At 46.2% G+C, this 21,774-nt stretch overlaps 1 protein-coding gene across 1 annotated transcript in view; it reads right to left on the reverse strand.

Annotated features, from left to right (window-relative positions):
- Positions 1 to 21,397, reverse strand: part of LOC128685982 (potassium channel subfamily K member 9) — a 458,496-nt gene extending 437,099 nt beyond the window's left edge. The window contains exon 1 of the mRNA XM_053772616.2: positions 21,116 to 21,397. The gene's annotated coding sequence lies outside the window, so the exon portion shown is untranslated. The remainder of the gene's footprint in view (positions 1 to 21,115) is intronic.
- Between the last annotated feature and the right edge of the window lie 377 nt (positions 21,398 to 21,774).

Raw genomic sequence — 21,774 nt, forward strand, 5'->3', positions numbered from 1 at the left:
GGCCTCATACCACCAGCATGAGGCTAGTGTGGCCTCATACCACCAGCATGAGGCTAGTGTGGCCTCATACCACCAGCATGAGGCTAGTGTGGCCTCATACCACCAACATGAGGCTAGTGTGGCCTCATACCACCAGCATGAGGCTAGTGTGGCCTCATACCACCAACATGAGGCTAGTGTTGCCTCATACCACCAGCATGAGGCTAGTGTGGCCTCATACCACCAGCATGAGGCTAGTGTGGCCTCATACCACCAGCATGAGGCTAGTGTGGCCTCATACCACCAGCATGAGGCTAGTGTGGCCTCATACCACCAGCATGAGGCTAGTGTGGCCTCATACCACCAGCATGAGGCTAGTGTGGCCTCATACCACCAGCATGAAGCTAGTGTGGCCTCATACCACCAGCATGAAGCTAGGGTGGCCTCATACCACCATGAGGCTAGGGTGGCCTCATACCACCAGCATGAGGCTAGGGTGGCCTCATACCACCAGCATGAGGCTAGGGTGGCCTCATACCACCAGCATGAGGCTAGGGTGGCCTCATACCACCAGCATGAGGCTAGGGTGGCCTCATACCACCAGCATGAGGCTAGGGTGGCCTCATACCACCAGCATGAGGCTAGGGTGGCCTCATACCACCAGCATGAGGCTAGTGTGGCCTCATACCACCAGCATGAGGCTAGTGTGGCCTCATACCACCAGCATGAGGCTAGTGTGGCCTCATACCACCAGCATGAGGCTAGTGTGGCCTCATACCACCAGCATGAGGCTAGTGTGGCCTCATACCACCAGCATGAGGCTAGTGTGGCCTCATACCACCAGCATGAGGCTAGTGTGGCCTCATACCACCAGCATGAGGCTAGTGTGGCCTCATACCACCAGCATGAAGCTAGTGTGGCCTCATACCACCAGCATGAAGCTAGTGTGGCCTCATACCACCAGAATGAAGCTAGTGTGGCCTCATACCACCAGCATGAAGCTAGTGTGGCCTCATACCACCAGCATGAAGCTAGTGTGGCCTCATACCACCAGCATGAAGCTAGTGTGGCCTCATACCACCAACATAAGGCTAGTATGGCCTCATACCACCAGCATGAAGCTAGTGTGGCCTCATACCACCAGCATGAGGCTAGTGTGGCCTCATACCACCAGCATGAAGCTAGTGTGGCCTCATACCACCAGCATGAAGCTAGTGTGGCCTCATACCACCAACATAAGGCTAGTATGGCCTCATACCACCAGCATGAAGCTAGTGTGATCTCATACCACCAGCATGAGGCGAGCTACCTACACCTCTCTCACCAGCACCACCTGCTGCTACTGGAGCTACCTACAGCACAAGCTCCCTCACCTACTGCTGCTGCCTACACTTAACTCAACGCCACCTGCTGTTGCTGCTATTGCCTATCCCTCACTCACTACCATCTGCTGTTGCTGCAGCTGCCTGCACCTCGCCCACCACCACCTTATGCAGTTGCATACATCTCACCCACCACCACCTGCTGCTGTTTCCTACATCCCATCCACTTGCCGTCATCACACTCCACCTTGCCTGTAACACCTCTGGGCCACCATCACATACCACCTTGCCTGTAACACCTCTGGGCCACCATCACATACCACCTTGCCTGTAACACCTCTGGGCCACCATCACATACCACCTTGCCTGTAACACCTCTGGGCCACCATCACATACCACCTTGCCTGTAACACCTCTGGGCCACCATCACATACCACCTTACCTGTAACACCTCTGGGCCACCATCACACTCCACCTTGCCTGTAACACCTCTGGGTCACCATCACATACCACCTTGCCTGTAACACCTCTGGGTCACCATCACATACCACCTTACCTGTAACACCTCTGGGCCACCACCACATACCACCTTGCCTGTAACACCTCTGGGCCACCACCACATACCACCTTGCCTGTAACACCTCCTCTAGGCCACTGTTACGATATGGAGTGTTTAACATTAGGCTACTGATCCTTGATGGGGGATCAGTTACTAGGTTGGCTACTGTCTAGGGAAGAACTCCACAGCAACAAGGTTTTAGTGCTGCAAATATAGCGGTTTTAAGCACTTTCATTGCTAACCTTCTTTGTGTAGGATGGCTAAAACTCAAATAAAATTTGTCTCTTTAATAATAAAACTTACACAGGATCATATATCTATGAACTATATCTTAATTAAAATAGAGCAATAAAATTACCTTTTCTTTTATACATTAAAGATACTATTATATATATACAAGTATTGTTACGACACAAGAGTCTACTAGCAAACAATACCCAGTAGTAGAGTTAGGCAATCCATCTGTTGCTAAAATACCATTTTAGGTAATATGATCAGTTAACTCTTAGAAATCAGACTAGAAGTGGGAGTGCTAGTCAGAGTGTTGTGAAGGAACTCTCAGTGAGCGTGGTGAACCTACTCTCAGCGAGTGCTGTGAACCTACTCTCAGCGAGTGCTGTGAACCTACTCAGAGCAAGTGCTGTGAACCTACTCAGAGCAAGTGCTGTGAACCTACTCAGAGCAAGTGCTGTGAACCTACTCAGAGCAAGTGCTGTGAACCTACTCAGAGCAAGTGCTGTGAACCTACTCAGAGCAAGTGCTGTGAACCTACTCAGAGCAAGTGCTGTGAACCTACTCAGAGCAAGTGCTGTAAACCTACTCATAGCAAGTGCTGTGAACCTACTCAGAGCAAGTGCTGTGAACCTACTCAGAGCAAGGGCTGTGAACCTACTGACGGTACCACTGAGTGGTAAGCTGACGTCGGGTTGGTCACGTGATTGAGGGAGACAGGCCAGTACCTGAACTAGTAACTGGCGCTCCAACTAGTAGTTTCCCACTACATGAAAACACTTAATATAGACTAACAAAACATATTAGCATTAATATTAGCCTTAACATATATATTATAATAAAGAGGAGCACATCCTATTATAAAATATAACGGGTATGTGCATACTCGTAACAGCCACTATCATACACCACCTTGCCTGTAATACCTCCCCTGGGCCACCATCATACACCACCTTGCTTGTAACACCTCCCCTGGGCCACCATCATACACCACCTTGCTTGTAACACCTCCCATGGGCCACCATCATACACCACCTTGCTTGTAACACCTCCCCTGGGCCACCATCATACACAACCTTGCTTGTAACACCTCCCATGGGCCACCATCATACACCACCTTGCTTGTAACACCTCCCCTGGGCCACCATCATACACCACCTTGCTTGTAACACCTCCCCTGGCCACCATACACCACCTCGCTTGTAACACCTCCCCTGGGCCACCATCGTACACCACCTTGCATATAACACCTCCCCTGACCACCATCATACACCACCATGCTTATAACACCTCCACTGGGCCACCATCACACACCACCGCGCTTGTAACACCTCCCCTTGGCCACCATCGTACACCACCTTGCTTGTAGCACCTCCCCTGGGCCGCCATCATACACCACCTTGCTTGTAACACCTCGTCTGGGCCACTATCACATACCACGTTGCTTGTAACACCTCCCCTGGGCCACCATCATACACCACCTTGCTTGTAACACCTCCACTGGGCCACCATCGTACACCACCTTGCTTGTAACACCTCCACTGGGCCACCATCGTACACCACCTTGCTTGTAACACCTCCCCTGGGCCACCATCGTACACCACCTTGCTTGTAACACCTCCCCTGGGCCACCATCGTACACCACCTTGCTTATAACACCTCCCCTGGGCCACCATCCTACACCACCTTTCTTATAACACCTCCCTTGGGCCACCATCCTACACCACCTTGCTTGTAACACCTCCCCTGGGCCACCATCGTATACCACCTTGCTTATAACACCTCCCCTGGGCCACCATCCTACACCACCTTGCTTGTAACACCTCCCCTGGGCCACCATCGTACACCACCTTGCTTATAACACCTCCCCTGGGCCACCATCCTACACCACCTTGCTTATAACACATCCCCTGGGCCACCATCCTACACCACCTTGCTTGTAACACCTCCCCTGGGCCACCATCGTACATCACCTGGCTTGTAACACCTGTTACAAAAAACGCGATTCTAAAAAGCTTAGAGATCTCCAGTGAATACTAAAAAGGACTGCCCTTCTAGCATCCAGCCTGTTACTGGGTTTTCGTAACAATTAGTCAGTATCCTTGTCCAATTATCCATTAGAATTCAGTATGATTCAATAGTGCTTCAGGATTACAACTGGTAGGCTACTAACTAGAGAAAATAAAATTTAATAAATTTATTAATTAAGTCTAGAGGTATATTATCAAATTAAATTAAATCAATATCAACAAAATAAGAATAATCACAGTAATCAAAATAATAATAATCACTTCTCTCGTGTACAATATTATTGTGCTGAAAGCACATATCACATTTATAATTCTTAAGTACCGTCTGGTACATTAACATTTAATAATACAATATACAAATATGTACAAGTAAGTTTGTGTGTATGTGTGTAAGTGCTCTAAGTAGTTCACTATGTATCACGGCTCGACTAGACTTAAACAAGTGACTGACAAAGTCCTCAAATAAACTAACTTCTTGACCAACTGGCAATCTTAAGCCCAACAGCGATATAACAAGCAACAGCGACACAGAATCAGGATCAAGGAGATAATATAACGACGCTAAGTAAGGACCATCAGCAGATCCTCCACGAAAAGTCAAATAACTCCCATACTACTTAATCTAAGTTCAGCATAAGAAAATCCCCGACTGTGACAATACACAGATACCAGTACAAGTTAGGTCAGAAGCTACAGCTCAGGACCTGAGTTGCTCAGAGTGTCTAAGCGACACACAACCTCAGTACAATGACGAAAATCACTAAGTCTAGACAGTGTTCTGTGAACAGAGTTCTACAGAACTAACAATAATAATAAGAAAGAGACGATCTTCCAACAAGGGCCAATAAGGGAGATTTAGACTCGTCTTGTCTAGAATACGTCCAACCACCAAGCGAGTCTAGACCAGACTGAATACTTCAGGCGAGGTGTGATCACCCCCCCCCCTCTATCACGTGATAGCTCCATGTACAGTTGCTGCCCAGCAACAGAAGCCGGCATAGTAACGAGCAAAGAGCGATAATTACAGTAGTTAGACAATCAAGACTTGAACTATGAGCACATAATAATAATGTTACATCCTACCTAACAAAAGTAACTAAGACAAATAATAATATAAAGCAATATATTCACGATTTAGCTATTATCGCAAACATAAGCAATATAAAATTATATGAAAAGGTAATATACATTATATACATAATAATATACATCATATACATTGTAACCCATTCAGGGGTTGCAACACACCTCCCCTGGGTCACCATCGCACACCACGTTGCTTGTAACACCTCCCCTGGGCCACCATCATGCACCACCTTGCTTGTAACACCTTCCCTGGGCCACCATCGTACACCACCTTGCTTGTAACACCTTCCCTGGGCCACTATCATACGCCACCTTGCTTGTAACCCTTCCCAGGGCCACCATCCTATACCACGTTGCTTGTAACACCTCTCCTGGGCCACCATCGTACACCACCTTGCTTGTAACACCTCCCCTGGGCCACCATCATACACCACGTTGCTTGTAACACCTCCCTGGGCCACCATCGTACACCACGTTGCTTTTAACACCTCCCCTGGGCCACCCTCGTACACCACGTTGCTTGTAACACCTCTCCTGGGCCACCCTCATACACCACCTTGCTTATAACACTTTCCTGGGCCACCATCGTACGCCACGTTGCTTGTAACACCTCCCCTGGGCCACCATCGTACACCACCTTGCTTGTAACACCTCTCCTGGGCCACCATCATACACCACCTTGCTTGTAACACCTCCCCTGGGCCACCATCATACACCACGTTGCTTGTAACACTTCCCTGGGCCACCATCGTACACCACGTTGCTTGTAACACCTCCCATGGGCCACCATCATACACCACCTTGCTTGTAACACCTCCCCTGGGCCACCATCATACACCACGTTGCTTGTAACACTTACCTGGGCCACCATCATACACCACCTTGCTTGTAACACTTCCCTGGGCCACCATCGTACACCACGTTGCTTGTAACACCTCCCCTGGGCCACCATCATACACCACCTTGCTTGTAGCACTTCCCTGGACCACCATCGTACACCACGTTGCTTGTAACACCTCCCCTGGGCCACCATCATACACCACCTTGCTTATAGCACTTCCCTGGGCCACCATCGTACACCACGTTGCTTGTAACACCTCCCCTGGGCCACCATCATACACCACCTTGCTTGTAGCACTTCCCTGGGCCACCATCGTACACCACGTTGCTTGTAACACCTCCCCTGGGCCACCATCATACACCACCTTGCTTGTAACACCTCTCCTGGGCCACCATCACACGCACTACCAAAACTTCCCAAGTGTCTGGAAACTTTCGTCAAGGACCTCTTAAGTTGGCGCTGCTCCTGGGCGACGCAGAGGCTGAAGATATCCTGTCGTTGCAGCTCGTCCTGTGCGACGCAGAGGATGACGATATCCTGTCGTTGCAGCTCGTCCTGGACGACGCCGGCTATACCAACTTCGTGCCGCCTGAGCATATAGTTTGTCGTGCATCCCGTGCTCATCCTCTGAGCGGTAGGGCGGAAAAAAAATTACGGAGGTCACAATGGGCCTCAGACGCCGCTGATCACAGTACTGGCACCTTTTAAGATATCACAGGCGTTCCATATACTGCAGTCTTATCACACATCAAATCATCTACCAAATGCAATATATGGAAACTATTTTATCATTATCATTACTAGGTTACATTCTCGTTAAATAACAAATATTTTAGCCGGTGCAAAATCTCCATACAATCTCAAGATTTCAGATATCTTACCATTAACAATGAAGTGATTTGCCATTTCCTCTTGGGTTTGTTTGGGCGAGTCTCTAAATAGTTGAATGTTTGGAGACTAATATATAATGTTCCATTGTGTGGTTCTGGCTTCATGCAAACACTTTACATTTCACCTGACTGACACTTACATACAAACTGAGCTGTCAAAGGTACTTATAGCCTAGCCTCAGTCTGGCAGTGGCAACTTGCAGCATAGTGTGAAGATATCTTCATGTTGAAGCTGACTTGTATGGTATGCAAAGTCATGGAGAAGATTATCAGTAGAGTGGTGGAGCACCTAAAAAGACACAAGCTTATAAAAGAAAACCAGTACGTTTTCAGGTAAGGTAAATCCTGTCACAAACCAACTGGAGTTTTATAACAAGGTGACAGAAGACACGAAAAAGAGGGGTGGATAGACTGCATTTTCTTGGACTCTAATGCCTTCAACATAGTTCCTTACAAGAGGTTAATGCAAAAGCTAGAGGATCACGCACGCATAACAGGAAAGGTACGGTAATGGATCAGGGACGCACCAACGAGTCAGGGTACGTGACGAGGTGTCAGAGTGGCCGCCTGTGACGAGCGGGGTTCCACAGGGGTCAGTCCTAGGACCTGTACTGTTCTTATTATGTGAATGACATAACGGAAGGGATAGACTCATTAGAGTCCCTGTTTGCAGATGATGTGAAGTTAATGAGGAGAATTAAATCAGATGAGGATCAGGCAGGACTACAAAGAGACCTAGACAGGCTACAAGCCTGGTCCAGCAACTGGCTCCTTTAATTTAACCCCGCCATATGCAAAGTCATGAAGATCGGGGAAGGGCAAAGAAGACCGCAGACAGAGTATAGTCTAGGTGACCAAAGACTACAAACCTCACTCAAGGAAAAAGACCTTGGGGTGAGTATAATACCGAGCACATCTCCCGAAGAGCACATCAACCAGATAACTGCTGCAGTATATGGGCGCCTGGTAAACCTAAGAATAGCGTTCCGATACCTAAGTAAGGAATCGTTCAAGAGTCTGTATACCTCAGGCCCATATTGGAGTATGCAGAACCAGTCTGGAATCCACACCTGGTTAAGCACGTCAAGAAATTAGAGAAAGTGCAAAGGTTTGAAACAAAACAGAGCTAAGGAGATTGTCCTACGACGAAAGGTTAAGGGAAATCGGTCTGATGACACTGGAGGACAGAAGGGTTAAGGGAGACATGATAACGACATATAAAATACTGCGGGGAATTGATAAGGTGGACAAAGACAGGATGTTCCAGAGATGGAACACAGAAACAAGGGGTCACAATTGGAAGCTGAAGACTCCGATGAGTCAAAGGGATGTTATGAAGTATTTCTTCAGTCTTAGAGTTGTCAGGAAGTGGAATAGCCTAGAAAGTGACGTAGTGGAGGCAGGAACCATACATAGTTTTAAGATGAGGTATGATAAAGCTCATGGAGCTGGGAGAGAGAGGACCTAGTAGCACTCAGTGAAGAGGCAGGACCAGGAGCTATGACTCGACCCCACCACCACACGCACACATCCACATCCTCCAACACCACACACACACCCTCCAACACCACACACATACCCTCCAACACCACACACACATACCCTCCAACACCACACACATACCCTCCAACACCACACACACATACCCTCCAACACCACACACATACCCTCCAACACCACACACACATACCCTCCAACACCACACACACATACCCTCCAAGACCACACACATACCCTCCAACACCACACACATACCCTCCAACACATGGGTACTGGCTTGTGATGAGAAAATAAATGACCTTAGGCAGTCACATAAAAGAGAGTGAAGCCTCGGTATTGCACACTGACAAGGAATTGTCCTAGCATTCATCCTCCTGTTCCTCTTTCTCCTGTTTTTTCCTCGTAATCTCCCTACTATTCTTATTAATCCTCCTGCTGTTCCTCAGCTCCCGCCTCTTTCTTTTCCTCATATTCTTCGTAGACAGTCTTCATCCTATTCCTAATGCTCCTCTTCATATTCATTATCCTTCTCCTCCTTCCTTTATTCCTCGCAGTCAAATTCCTCCTACTGTTTCTTAGCCTCATCCTATTCATTATTCTCCAATTTATCCTCCTCCTATGCCTCATGGTCCTATTCCATCCCTAATTCTTATCCTCCTCTTCTTTTCCTCTTTCTCCTGGTGACAGATTTTTTAAGTACATATTTACTGACCTTATCAGGTATCCCTAAAGGAGGACCTTTAAGTGGCTGCCTTAATTTTTGTTCTTGTTTTCGTCCCCCAACTTTTCCATTTTCTTCTCGCTCGCAACTCGAGAACCATTCATCTGGTCGGACTCAAATTTTGAAAGCTAGTACACGGTAACGAGGACCAGATTCTAAGAACAACTGGCATGTGCAGGTGCCCTATGACCAAAATTATTGAACTCCTTCCCAGAAATGCACCGCATGCTATTGGCTTTCTTTTACGCCCACTATTATTTAATTATATGTAAACTACTACATTACCTGTATACTGCAGAAAAGAAATAAATTTATTATTATTATTAATCCTGGAATGGCTGGGATAACTTCCAAAATCCTCGGCGGTGTAGCTTGTAACGTTCATCAACGTAGCCTATTAATTCATCGCCGGTGAGAGTGAAATTGAAGTGAGTAGGAGCCGATCTGACCGTTCGATGTATAAAACAGTGCGAAACTCTGATTCACTTTTAATCCCGATCAAAATATATACATCCGCCTTTTCTAAATGGCTTAAGTATTTAATCTTTGATGCATCTTCCGGCCAGGATAGTACCCATTCAGTTTAGTCTATGTGCTGGGCAACTTAATCAATATTTTTTTTAAACTCGGAATCGCTGAAATAATCATCAAATTGGACTGCTTTAAAAAACATACACAAAAAAAATGTTCTTACAGGATTGTAAAGAATTTTAAAATTAATATATCTGTAAAAAGAAAAAAAATGAATATTCGAGTTGTTAATAATATTTTTAATTCTCCAGAGTTGAGTGAGACCTTAAATACTGAACGGCGTAATGCCCTTTGTTAGCACTATCTTCATGCCTTCTAATGTTTTCGTGTATAACCTTAGAACACCTTGCCTAATTTACTTCAGATCTCAAACCCTGGTCAACTATTATTAAACGAAGGTTCGTAGAACAACTGACATGGGTATGTCATCTCTCCTCAGTTTTATCATTCGCTAAAATGATTTCCAAAAGATTCCTTATAAGATCCTCTTTTGATTGGCAACACAATTTTAATACTTGGGCATTAAAAATCTTAATACCCAGGTATAAATAACCATAATACCCAGGTATTGAAAATCTTAATACCCGAGTATTTAAAAAATTAATACTCAGGCATTAAATATCTGATGCCAGGATATTTATCATTTTTAATACCCGGGTGTTAAACATTTTAAAACCTGTGGATTTAAAATACTCACAAGCATAAACATACACACGTATACATATTTTAATTTTGCCGCATTAGAACTTCATGATCACTCTGCATTGCTCCCTTTGCGTGCACTGAGGTAGCGAAGGCTGGGCTTACGAGATACGGAAATACCATTCTCGGATCGCCCAGCGACCGAAATACAGCAAGCTATAAAGGGATCTGATGTGTATTTTCAAGAGACATTAACTCAGTTGCTTGAAGAAGATGACAATGTATTTAATTTGTTTATATAAAGAAGCGAAGAGTGCTTCTTTAGTGAGGCTGTTGCCTTTGATGATTGTTCACGAGTGGCATTATGATGCGTGCTGTGTTGGAGGTATCCTCTCTCTCTCTCTCTCTCTCTCTCTCTCTCTCTCTCTCTCTCTCTCTCTCTCTCTCTCTCTCTCTCAGGACTACAATCCACAAGTCTCCTTCATCTCATGAACAACGAAGAAGCTGTTTTCTTACAGAGCAAGCCAATTATAACTTTGGGGAGAGTGAGTTTTCTATAAATTGCATAATTAATATTAATTTGTAAAAATATAACATATAGCGGAGGTATGTAGAGGCGAAGACACGGTTACTAAGAGACAGGATTTGAGCTTTTGTAGGTTTTTATGAGGTGATCTTATCGGAGCACCGTCATCCTTCGGAAGAAGAGTAGCACTGAATTAGGTGCCTGGCTTCTCAAAACTACTAAGAGATCCAAGGGTTGCAACCTTCCTTTTCCAGCGTCTCAGTGTAGCGATCCAGAGAGGGAATGCCTACTAGTTCCTTCGTTCCCTCCCAGCCTCAGAGGTACTTGATGACTTCCGCAACCTCGCTAAAATAATGACCTATTTTGTATGTGCGTGTGTGCAGTATTCATTTTTTTATTAATATATAACTAAATTTTAAAAGATAAGGTGGCAAAAGAAATACTCAAACAGACGTCTTTAGCGAAGTGCACACGTCCAGTAACTCATCAAAATCCTCCTTCAGAGTGAAGGCACTGTACTTCCCACTTCAGAACTCATGTATGTGTATGTGCATCAGATTGGGTCATGTATACATATATTTTTTTTATATCTGCAAAACCTGTTCGATATAAACGACGATACGGGTAGGGTTAGAACCCATGGCAAGTGAGTCGTAGCTGGCTAAATCAAGATTCATCCAATTAGGTATATTTATACGAAAGAGGAAGATTAGCACGAGCCCCACTGTGACCACAAATGCAAGTTTTTACAGATGAATCTCACGCCAGCGTGACCGTGATGAACTCTAGCTCATGTCCCCTCAAAGCGGTCATCATGACTCACTAAATCGTAATGACACGATTGCAAACAAACGAGGATACGGGTGGGGTTAGAACCCATGGCAAGTGAGTCTTAAAGCGGCAGGTTTTTAACCTCACCCGTACTGTGGCTTGTATGCACGAGTGTTATTACCCCTTCCATATTCAATATAATTTTGTAATATTCAATACTATCCAATGAGGACACAGCAAGCCCTGAGTGTGTCATCCACCGAGGACACACCAAGCCCTGAGTGTGTCATCCACCGAGGACACACCAAGCCCTGAGTGTGTCATCCACCGAGGACACAGCAAGCCCTGAGTGTGTCATCCACCGAGGACACACCAAGCCCTGAGTGTGTCATCCACCGAGGACACACCAAGCCCCGAGTGTGTCATCCACCGAGGACACACCAAGCCCTGAGTGTGTCATCCACCGAGGACACACCAAGCCCTGAGTGTGTCATCCACCGAGGACACACCAAGCCCTGAGTGTGTCATCCACCGAGGACACAGCAAGCCCTGAGTGTGTCATCCACCGAGGACACAGCAAGCCCTGAGTGTGTCATCCACCGAGGACACAGCAAGCCCTGAGTGTGTCATCCACCGAGGACACACCAAGCCCTGAGTGTGTCATCCACCGAGGACACAGCAAGCCCTGAGTGTGTCATCCACCGAGGACACAGCAAGCCCTGAGTGTGTCATCCACCGAGGACACACCAAGCCCTGAGTGTGTCATCCACCGAGGACACACCAAGCCCTGAGTGTGTCATCCACCGAGGACACACCAAGCCCTGAGTGTGTCATCCACCGAGGACACACCAAGCCCTGAGTGTGTCATCCACCGAGGACACACCAAGCCCTGAGTGTGTCATCCACCGAGGACACACCAAGCCCTGAGTGTGTCATCCACCGAGGACACACCAAGCCCTGAGTGTGTCATCCACCGAGGACACAGCAAGCCCTGAGTGTGTCATCCACTGAGGACACACCAAGCCCTGAGTGTGTCATCCACCGAGGACACAGAAAGCCCTGAGTGTGTCATCCACCGAGGACACACCAAGCCCTGAGTGTGTCATCCACCGAGGACACACCAAGCCCTGAGTGTGTCATCCACCGAGGACACACCAAGCCCTGAGTGTGTCATCCACCGAGGACACACCAAGCCCTGAGTGTGTCATCCACCGAGGACACAGCAAGCCCTGAGTGTGTCATCCACTGAGGACACACCAAGCCCTGAGTGTGTCATCCACCGAGGACACACCAAGCCCTGAGTGTGTCATCCACCGAGGACACAGCAAGCCCTGAGTGTGTCATCCACCGAGGACACACCAAGCCCTGAGTGTGTCATCCACCGAGGACACACCAAGCCCTGAGTGTGTCATCCACCGAGGACACACCAAGCCCTGAGTGTGTCATCCACCGAGGACACACCAAGCCCTGAGTGTGTCATCCACCGAGGACACAGCAAGCCCTGAGTGTGTCATCCACCGAGGACACACCAAGCCCTGAGTGTGTCATCCACCGAGGACACACCAAGCCCTGAGTGTGTCATCCACCGAGGACACACCAAGCCCTGAGTGTGTCATCCACCGAGGACACACCAAGCCCTGAGTGTGTCATCCACCGAGGACACAGCAAGCCCTGAGTGTCATCCACCGAAGACACAGCAAGCCCTGAGTGTGTCATCCACCGAGGACACACCAAGCCCTGAGTGTGTCATCCACCGAGGACACACCAAGCCCTGAGTGTGTCATCCACCGAGGACACACCAAGCCCTGAGTGTGTCATCCACCGAGGACACACCAAGCCCTGAGTGTGTCATCCACCGAGGACACAGCAAGTCTTGAGTGTGTCATCCACCGAGGACACTCCAAGCCCTGAGTGTGTCATCCACCGAGGACACAGCAAGTCTTGAGTGTGTCATCCACCGAGGACACACCAAGCCCTGACTGTGTCATCCACCGAGGTCACAGCAAACTTTGAGTATGATCTATCAAGGACACAACAAACCTTGAGGGTATTATCAATCAAGAACACAACAAACCTTGAGTGTCATCCATTAAGGACACAGCAAACCTTGAGTGTCATCCATTAAGGACACAGCAAACCTTGAGTGTCATCCATTAAGGACACAATAAACCTTGAGTGTCATCCATTAAGGACACAGCAAACCTTGAGTGTCATCCATTAAGGACACAGTAAACCTTGAGTGTCATCCATTAAGGACACAGCAAATCTTGAGTGTCATCCATTAAGGACACAGCAAATCTTGAGTGTCATCCATTAAGGACACAATAAACCTTGAGTGTCATCCATTAAGGACACAGTAAACCTTGAGTGTCATCCATTAAGGACACAATAAACCTTGAGTGTCATCCATTAAGGACACAATAAACCTTGAGTGTCATCCATTAAGGACACAGCAAATTTTGAGTGTCATCCATTAAGGACACAGCAAATTTTGAGTGTCATCCATTAAGGACACAATAAACCTTGAGTGTCATCCATTAAGGACACGGTAAAGCTAGAGTACCATCCATCAAGGACGCAGTCAACCTTGAAGCCGGGGTAACCCAAGTCTTCCAGCGGAACACGCAAAACAATGCCATTCTCAAAGAGGACAAATTTCAGCTAATTCCCTATGAAAAATGTGAAGATATAAAAACTAGAACAAAGTATAAAAGACAACAATCACAACACTCAGCAGGACAGAGGGATGTAAGAAATCTGTGGGTAACAATGTCGGTGCATCATAAATTCAATAAAGCCAATGGAGTTAATATCAACACTGGACTAATGGTTGGATGGATAACAAGAACCTTCAAAACACAATATGTCAAGCCACTGACGATACCCTTCAGACAAAAATACCGTATCTCTGCATGAAAAACTGAACATCTACAGAATGTGCACTTAACTATAATTGCCCATATCTGTTCAGTCAAACACCTAAACTACTGGGAAAATTTAAAATAGTTCGACCTTTATTCTCTATACCGCAGAAAAAAAGGTATATCATAATTTTCACCTGGAATACAGTTGTGGGTTTGGTTCCAAATCTGCACAACACAATCGCTCCTAACGAGAGCAGGAGACGTGGAAGACTGGAAAATACTCATAATGAATATCAGGAAGGGAATATAATACACTAAAAGAAAACTTACTATTAAAGGTCCAATTGTTTTTCAACTTGTACACTACACCACTGTCTTCACTACATCACTGTCTTCACTACACCACTGTCTTCACTACACCACTGTCTTCACTACACCACTGTCCTGGATAGAGGCATGGTTGACAAATAGGCAGCAGAGAGTTTGCATAAATGGGGAGAAATCAGAGTGGGGAAGCGTCACGAGCGGTGTTCCACAGGGGTCAGTGTTGGGCCCCCTGCTGTTCACAATCTACATAAACGACATAGATGAGGGCATAAAGAGCGACATCGGCAAGTTTGCCGATGACACCAAAATAGGCCGTCGAATTCATTCTGACGAGGACATTCGAGCACTCCAGGAAGATTTGAATAGACTGATGCAGTGGTCGGAGAAGTGGCAGATGCAGTTTAATATAGACAAATGCAAAGTTCTAAATGTTGGACAGGACAATAACCATGCCACATATAAACTAAATAATGTAGATCTTAATATTACGGATTGCGAAAAAGATTTAGGAGTTCTGGTTAGCAGTAATCTGAAACCAAGACAACAGTGCATAAGTGTTCGCAATAAAGCTAATAGAATCCTTGGCTTCATATCAAGAAGCATAAATAATAGGAGTCCTCAGGTTGTTCTTCAACTCTATACATCCTTGGTTAGGCCTCATTTAGATTATGCTGCACAGTTTTGGTCACCGTATTACAGAATGGATATAAATTCTCTGGAAAATGTACAAAGGAGGATGACAAAGATGATCCCATGTATCAGAAACCTTCCCTATGAGGATAGACTAAGGGCCCTGAAACTGCACTCTCTAGAAAGACGTAGAATTAGGGGGGATATGATTGAGGTTTATAAGTGGAAGACAGGAATAAATAAAGGGGATGTAAATAGTGTGCTGAAAATATCTAGCCTAGACAGGACTCGCAGCAATGGTTTTAAGTTGGAAAAATTCAGATTCAGGAGGGATATAGGAAAGTACTGGTTTGGTAATAGAGTTGTGGATGAGTGGAACAAACTCCCAAGTACCGTTATAGAGGCCAGAACGTTGTGTAGCTTTAAAAATAGGTTGGATAAATACATGAGTAGATGTGGGTGGGTGTGAGTTGGACCTGATAGCTTGTGCTAACAGGTCGGTTGCCGTGTTCCTCCCTTAAGTCAATGTGACCTGACCTGACTAGGTTGGGTGCATTGGCTTAAGCCGGTAGGGACTTGGACCTGCCTCGCATGGGCCAGTAGGCCTTCTGCAGTGTTCCTTCGTTCTTATGTTCTTATGTTCTTATGTCTTCACTACACCACTGTCTTCACTACACCACTGTCTTCACTACACCACTGTCTTCACTACACCACTGTCTACACTACACTGTCTTCACTACACCACTGTCTACAATACACCACTGTCTACACTACACCACTGTCTACAATACACCACTGTCTACAATACACCACTGTCTACAATACACCACTGTCTACACTACACAACTGTCTACATTACACTGTCTTCACTACACCACTGTCTACACTACACCACTGTCTACACTACACCACTGTCTACACTACACCACTGTCTTCACTACACTGTCTTCACTACAACAGTCTACACTACACTGTCTTCACTACACTGTCTTCACTACACCACTGTCTACACTACACCACTGTCTACACTACACCACTGTCTACACTACACCACTGTCTTCACACCACTGTCTTCACTACACCACTGTCTTCACTACACCACTGTCTACATTACACCACTGTCTTCACTACACCACTGTCTACATTACACCACTGTCTTCACTACACTACTGTATGCACTACACCACTGTCTACACTACACCACTGTCTTCACTACACCACTGTCTACACTACACTGTCTGTACTACACCACTGTCTTCGCTACACCACTGTCTACACTATACCACTGTCTACACTACACCACTGTCTACACTACAAGTCTTCACTACACCATTGTCTACACTACACCACTGTCTACACTACACCACTGTCTACACTACACCACTGTCTTCGCTACACCACTGTCTTCGCTACACCACTGTCTTCGCTACACCACTGTCTACACTACACCACTGTCTACACTACACTGCACTACACCACTGTCTTCACTACACAACTGTCTTCACTACACAACTGTCTTCACTACACAATTGTCTTCACTACACAACTGTCTACACTACACCACTGTCTACACTACACCACTGTCTACACTACACCACTGTCTTGACTACACCACTGTCTTGACTACACCAGTCTTGACTACACCACTGTCTTCGCTACAACACTGTCTACACTACACCACTGTCTACACTACACTGCACTACACCACTGTCTTCACTACACCACTGCCTTCACTACACCACTGTCTACACTACACCACTGTCTACAATACACCACTGTCTTCGCTACATCACTGTCTTCGCTACACCAGTCTTCGCTACACCACTGTCTACACTACACCACTGTCTACACTACACTGCACTACACCACTGTCTTCACTACACCACTGCCTTCACTACACCACTGTCTTCACTACACAACTGTCTTCACTACACAACTGTCTTCACTACACAACTGTCTTCACTACACCACTGCCTTCACTACACAACTGTCTTCACTACACAACTGTCTTCACTACACAACTGTCTTCACTACACAACTGTCTTCACTACACAACTGTCTTCACTACACAACTGTCTTCACTACACAACTGTCTTCACTACACAACTGTCTTCACTACACAACTGTCTTCACTACACAACTGTCTTCACTACACAACTGTCTACACTACACTGTCTTCACTACACTGTCTACACTACACCACTGTCTACACTACACCACTGTCTACACTACACCACTGTCTTGACTACACCACTGTCTTCACTACACCACTGTCTTCACTACACCACTGTCTTCACTACACCACTGTCTTCACTACACCACTGTCTTCACTACACCACTGTCTACACTACACCACTGTCTTCACTACACCACTGTCTTCACTACACCACTGTCTTCACTACACTGTCTTCACTACACCAGTCTTCAATACAACACTGTCTTCAGTACACTATTGTCTTCACTACACCACTGTCTTCACTACACCACTGTCATCACTACACCACTGTCATCACTACACTATCATCACTACACCACTGTCACCACTACACCACTGTCATCACTACAACACTGCTTTTACTGCACTACTGCCATTGCTACACCACTGTCTTCAGTCACTGCTGTCTTCACTCACCACTGACTTCACTACACCACTGTCATCACTACACCACTGTCTTCATTATACCGCTGTCTTCACTACTGCAGTCTTCACCACACCACTGTCTTCACCACGCCACTGTCTTCACCACGCCACTATCTTCACCACACCACTGTCTTCGTCACACCACTGTCTTCGTCACACCACTGTCTTCACCACACCACTGTCTTCGTCACACCACTGTCTTCACCACACCACTGTTTTCACCACGCCACTGTCTTCACCACGCGACTGTCTTCGTCACACCACTGTCTTCGTCACACCACTGTCTTCGTCACACCACTGTCTTCGTCACACCACTGTCTTCGTCACACCACTGTCTTCGCCACACCAGTCTTCGCCACACCAGTCTTCACCACACCACTGTCTTCACCACACCACTGTCTTCACCACACCACTGTCTTCACCACACCACTGTCTTCACCACACCACTGTCTTCACCACACCACTGTCTTCACCACACCACTGTCTTCACCACACTAATGTCTGTCTTAAGAGTGAATTTATCAACAACTTTCAATAAACTGCTTGTCAGCAGACTCCTCTTGGGAGGTGCCTTGATGCCCGTGAGGGGCTCTTGATCCATGGAAATAGATTATTCATTCTGCTTCTATCATGCCTGATTACTTCTCAATTCTCCGGGGCTACGTGATCCCTACAGGTTAAGCGCTTCCCTCTTGGTTAAAAAAAAAGCTGAGTCAGTTGGAATGCTGGCAGCTAATACCAACAGTCTGACTGATCAGGTAGTCAATCAGAAGGCCTGGTCATTTTTTTTTTTTTGTTGTAATTTTTCAAGTTAAAGGTTATGTTTCACGAGAAGTTTTACAGTATTTTAACTTCAGTTTCTTTATGTAACTTTGCCATTACTAGGATCTGCAGTACATACATGAGAGTGAGTCGCGGGGGCGATGCTTCCCAAGGTCCTTTAAAGGTCTATCACCTCTCCCTTGAGCGGAATAATAAACATAATCATGAACAGCTTCTGGCGGCCAGCGTTCCTGTACATTTGAGATGAATGGTATAAAATACCGACACGATGGAAAAATAAACGCAAATGCAGTATACTTTGATTCTTTGACAACGTTTCGCCCACATAGCGGGCTTTATGAAGTCACAAATAGGTACATCTGTCTGACTTGATAAAGGATCGCTTTATACCGTATTTGTTTATTTTTCATTCATGAACATTATTATAAAGCGTTGAACTGTTACAATCCAGGAACCAACAGACTTATAGGTGAGAATAATGCCATTAATAGCGGGCGGGGGATCAAGCCCACCTACCTTCTTGTGCTAAAGGACCTTCGCGGGTTTAGCGCCTTAAGAAATATAATACAACTATTTTATATTTTTCCCTACTATAGTCGCGTCTGATACAGCTTTCCTCTTTCACAATGCCTTGCTGTATGATCCATAAGGGTTTAGCGCCTAACATTATTATTAAACAATGCCTTAAAACCTTTCAAATCGTACTTCTAATAACATGTTCATTTTTCCACTAAAATCTACCTCGTCCATAATTAGTATAACGTTGGTAGCGTTTACCCGCGAGTAAAGAGTTCACTGGACTACAAAGGTGACGTGTTAAAATATGTGGGTTGATAATGCGTTAGTGGGCGCCACTTGTAACTTAACACGTTGATGGTAGCGCTAAGTGACAAAGTGGCTACTGTTGCACGGATTAATGTTGAGTACACGAGGGGAAGGAGGAGGAGTAGGTGATAGTTTGTTAAGACGTAGTAAGTCGTGGAGGAGGTAATTATTTGTTTAGGTGATGCACGTAGTAAAGGACGTAATAGTTTATTAGGGTGTAATAAGTAGCAGAGGAGGAGGTGGTAGAGATAATAGTTTCTCAGGAAGTATTACGTAAGAGGAAGTAATAGTTTATTAGGGCGTAATACGTAGTGGAGGTCCTCCACTACGTATTACTATTATTGTTAGGACGTAACAAGTAGTGGAAGAGGACGGTAACAAGTAGTGGAAGAGGACGGTAACAAGTAGTGGAAGAGGACGGTAACAAGTAGTGGAAGAGGAGGGTAACAAGTAGTGGAAGAGGACGGTAACAAGTAGTGGAAGAGGAGGGTAACAAGTAGTGGAAGAGGATGGTAACAAGTAGTGGATGAGGACAGTAACAAGTAGTGGAAGAGAAGGGTAACAAGTAGTGGAAGAGGAGGGTAACAAGTAGTGGAAGAGGAGGGTAACAAGTAATGGAAGAGGGTAACAAGTAGTGGAAGAGGAGGGTAACAAGTAGTGTTAGAGGAGGGTAACAAGTAGTGGAAGAGGACGGTAACAAGTAGTGGAAGAGGACGGTAACAAGTAGTGGAAGAGGAGGGTAACAAGTAGTGGAAGAGGAGGGTAACAAGTAGTGGAAGAGGAGGGTAACAAGTAGTGGAAGAGGAGGGTAACAAGTAGTGGAAGAGGAGGGTAACAAGTAGTGGAAGGGCGGTAGTGGTCTGTTAGGGCGTAATAGCAGAGGTGGAGGTAACTGTTGGCAAGTAGAGGAAGCGGTACCAGTTTACTAGGTCATAGTAAATAGTGGTTGAAAAAATAGTTTGTCTGGACGTAGTAAGTAGTGAAAGGCAATGTAACAGTTTGTTTAGACGTAACTGAGTAGTAAAAGACAAGATAATTGTTTGTTTGGACGCAGTCAACAGTCGAAGAGGTTACTGTTTGAACGCAGAAAGTAGTGAAGGTAATATAGTTTGTCAGAACGCAGAGAATAGCGGAAGAGGAGGAAGTGGTGATAACAGGTTGTCAGGACGTAAGAAATTTTTGGAGGTAATAGTCTATCAAGATATTTTAAGTATTGGAGGAAGAAACTATTTGTTAGGATGTAGTAAGCTTTGTTTACAGTGTGTGGGGAGGGAGGGAGACAGAAGGGGCAGTCTGGGCACTTTAAGTATTGCACACCATCAGCCTGTTGCTTCTCCTCTACCTGGCGCCCACCCTCCACCTCCAGTAACCCACCCTCCACCTCCAGTAACCCACCCTCCTCGTCCTAACACCTACCTCTTGCCTCGCGGCCGCCCCTTCGCGCCTCCACAGATGTCTTGGGCTGGGTCACAGTCACAGATCCTCGACCACACCACAATCCTCGCCGATTCCTCAAAAACTACTGATCGACACTATTAGTTAGTTGAGGTCAGGTGTTTGTAACGAGCGCGACACGGCCAAGCAGCGAGCACTCACCGCCGAGTTAAGTGGAGTCCAACAAAGTGACATGGGACGGTAGTTGCTCAAGGGCGAGGTTGAAGGAGGAGCCACGAGCAAGACCTCGGCACCACACCGGCATCCGAGCGCAACTGGCTGCTCAACTACCTGCATCTCTCCTTGTGTGGGGCGCCGCTAGATGGCTCCTCCGGCGGCGGGGTTGTCTCATACGCCCAGGAATAAGCTCACTTTTTTCCCCGACCAGCTCAACAATGGATTCAACCATATCAAATCTCCAGCTTGAAGACCTAAACTAGGGCTAAAAGATATATATTTGCCAATCAGTGCATTGTTCTCTCCCTGGAGAAAACAAGTAAGGGAAAATAAACGTTTATGAAACATTGTGGAGAGGGTTAAGGGCAAGAGGAGCCTCGTATTGCCTCTCGCGCACACAGATCAATATCCAGATGCTGGAAGCGAGGGGAGCTCACCAGGCGTCACCCTTCACACTCTGACGT

This window comes from Cherax quadricarinatus, chromosome 9 (genome assembly GCF_038502225.1).
Source record: "Cherax quadricarinatus isolate ZL_2023a chromosome 9, ASM3850222v1, whole genome shotgun sequence".
NCBI lineage: Eukaryota > Metazoa > Arthropoda > Malacostraca > Decapoda > Parastacidae > Cherax > Cherax quadricarinatus.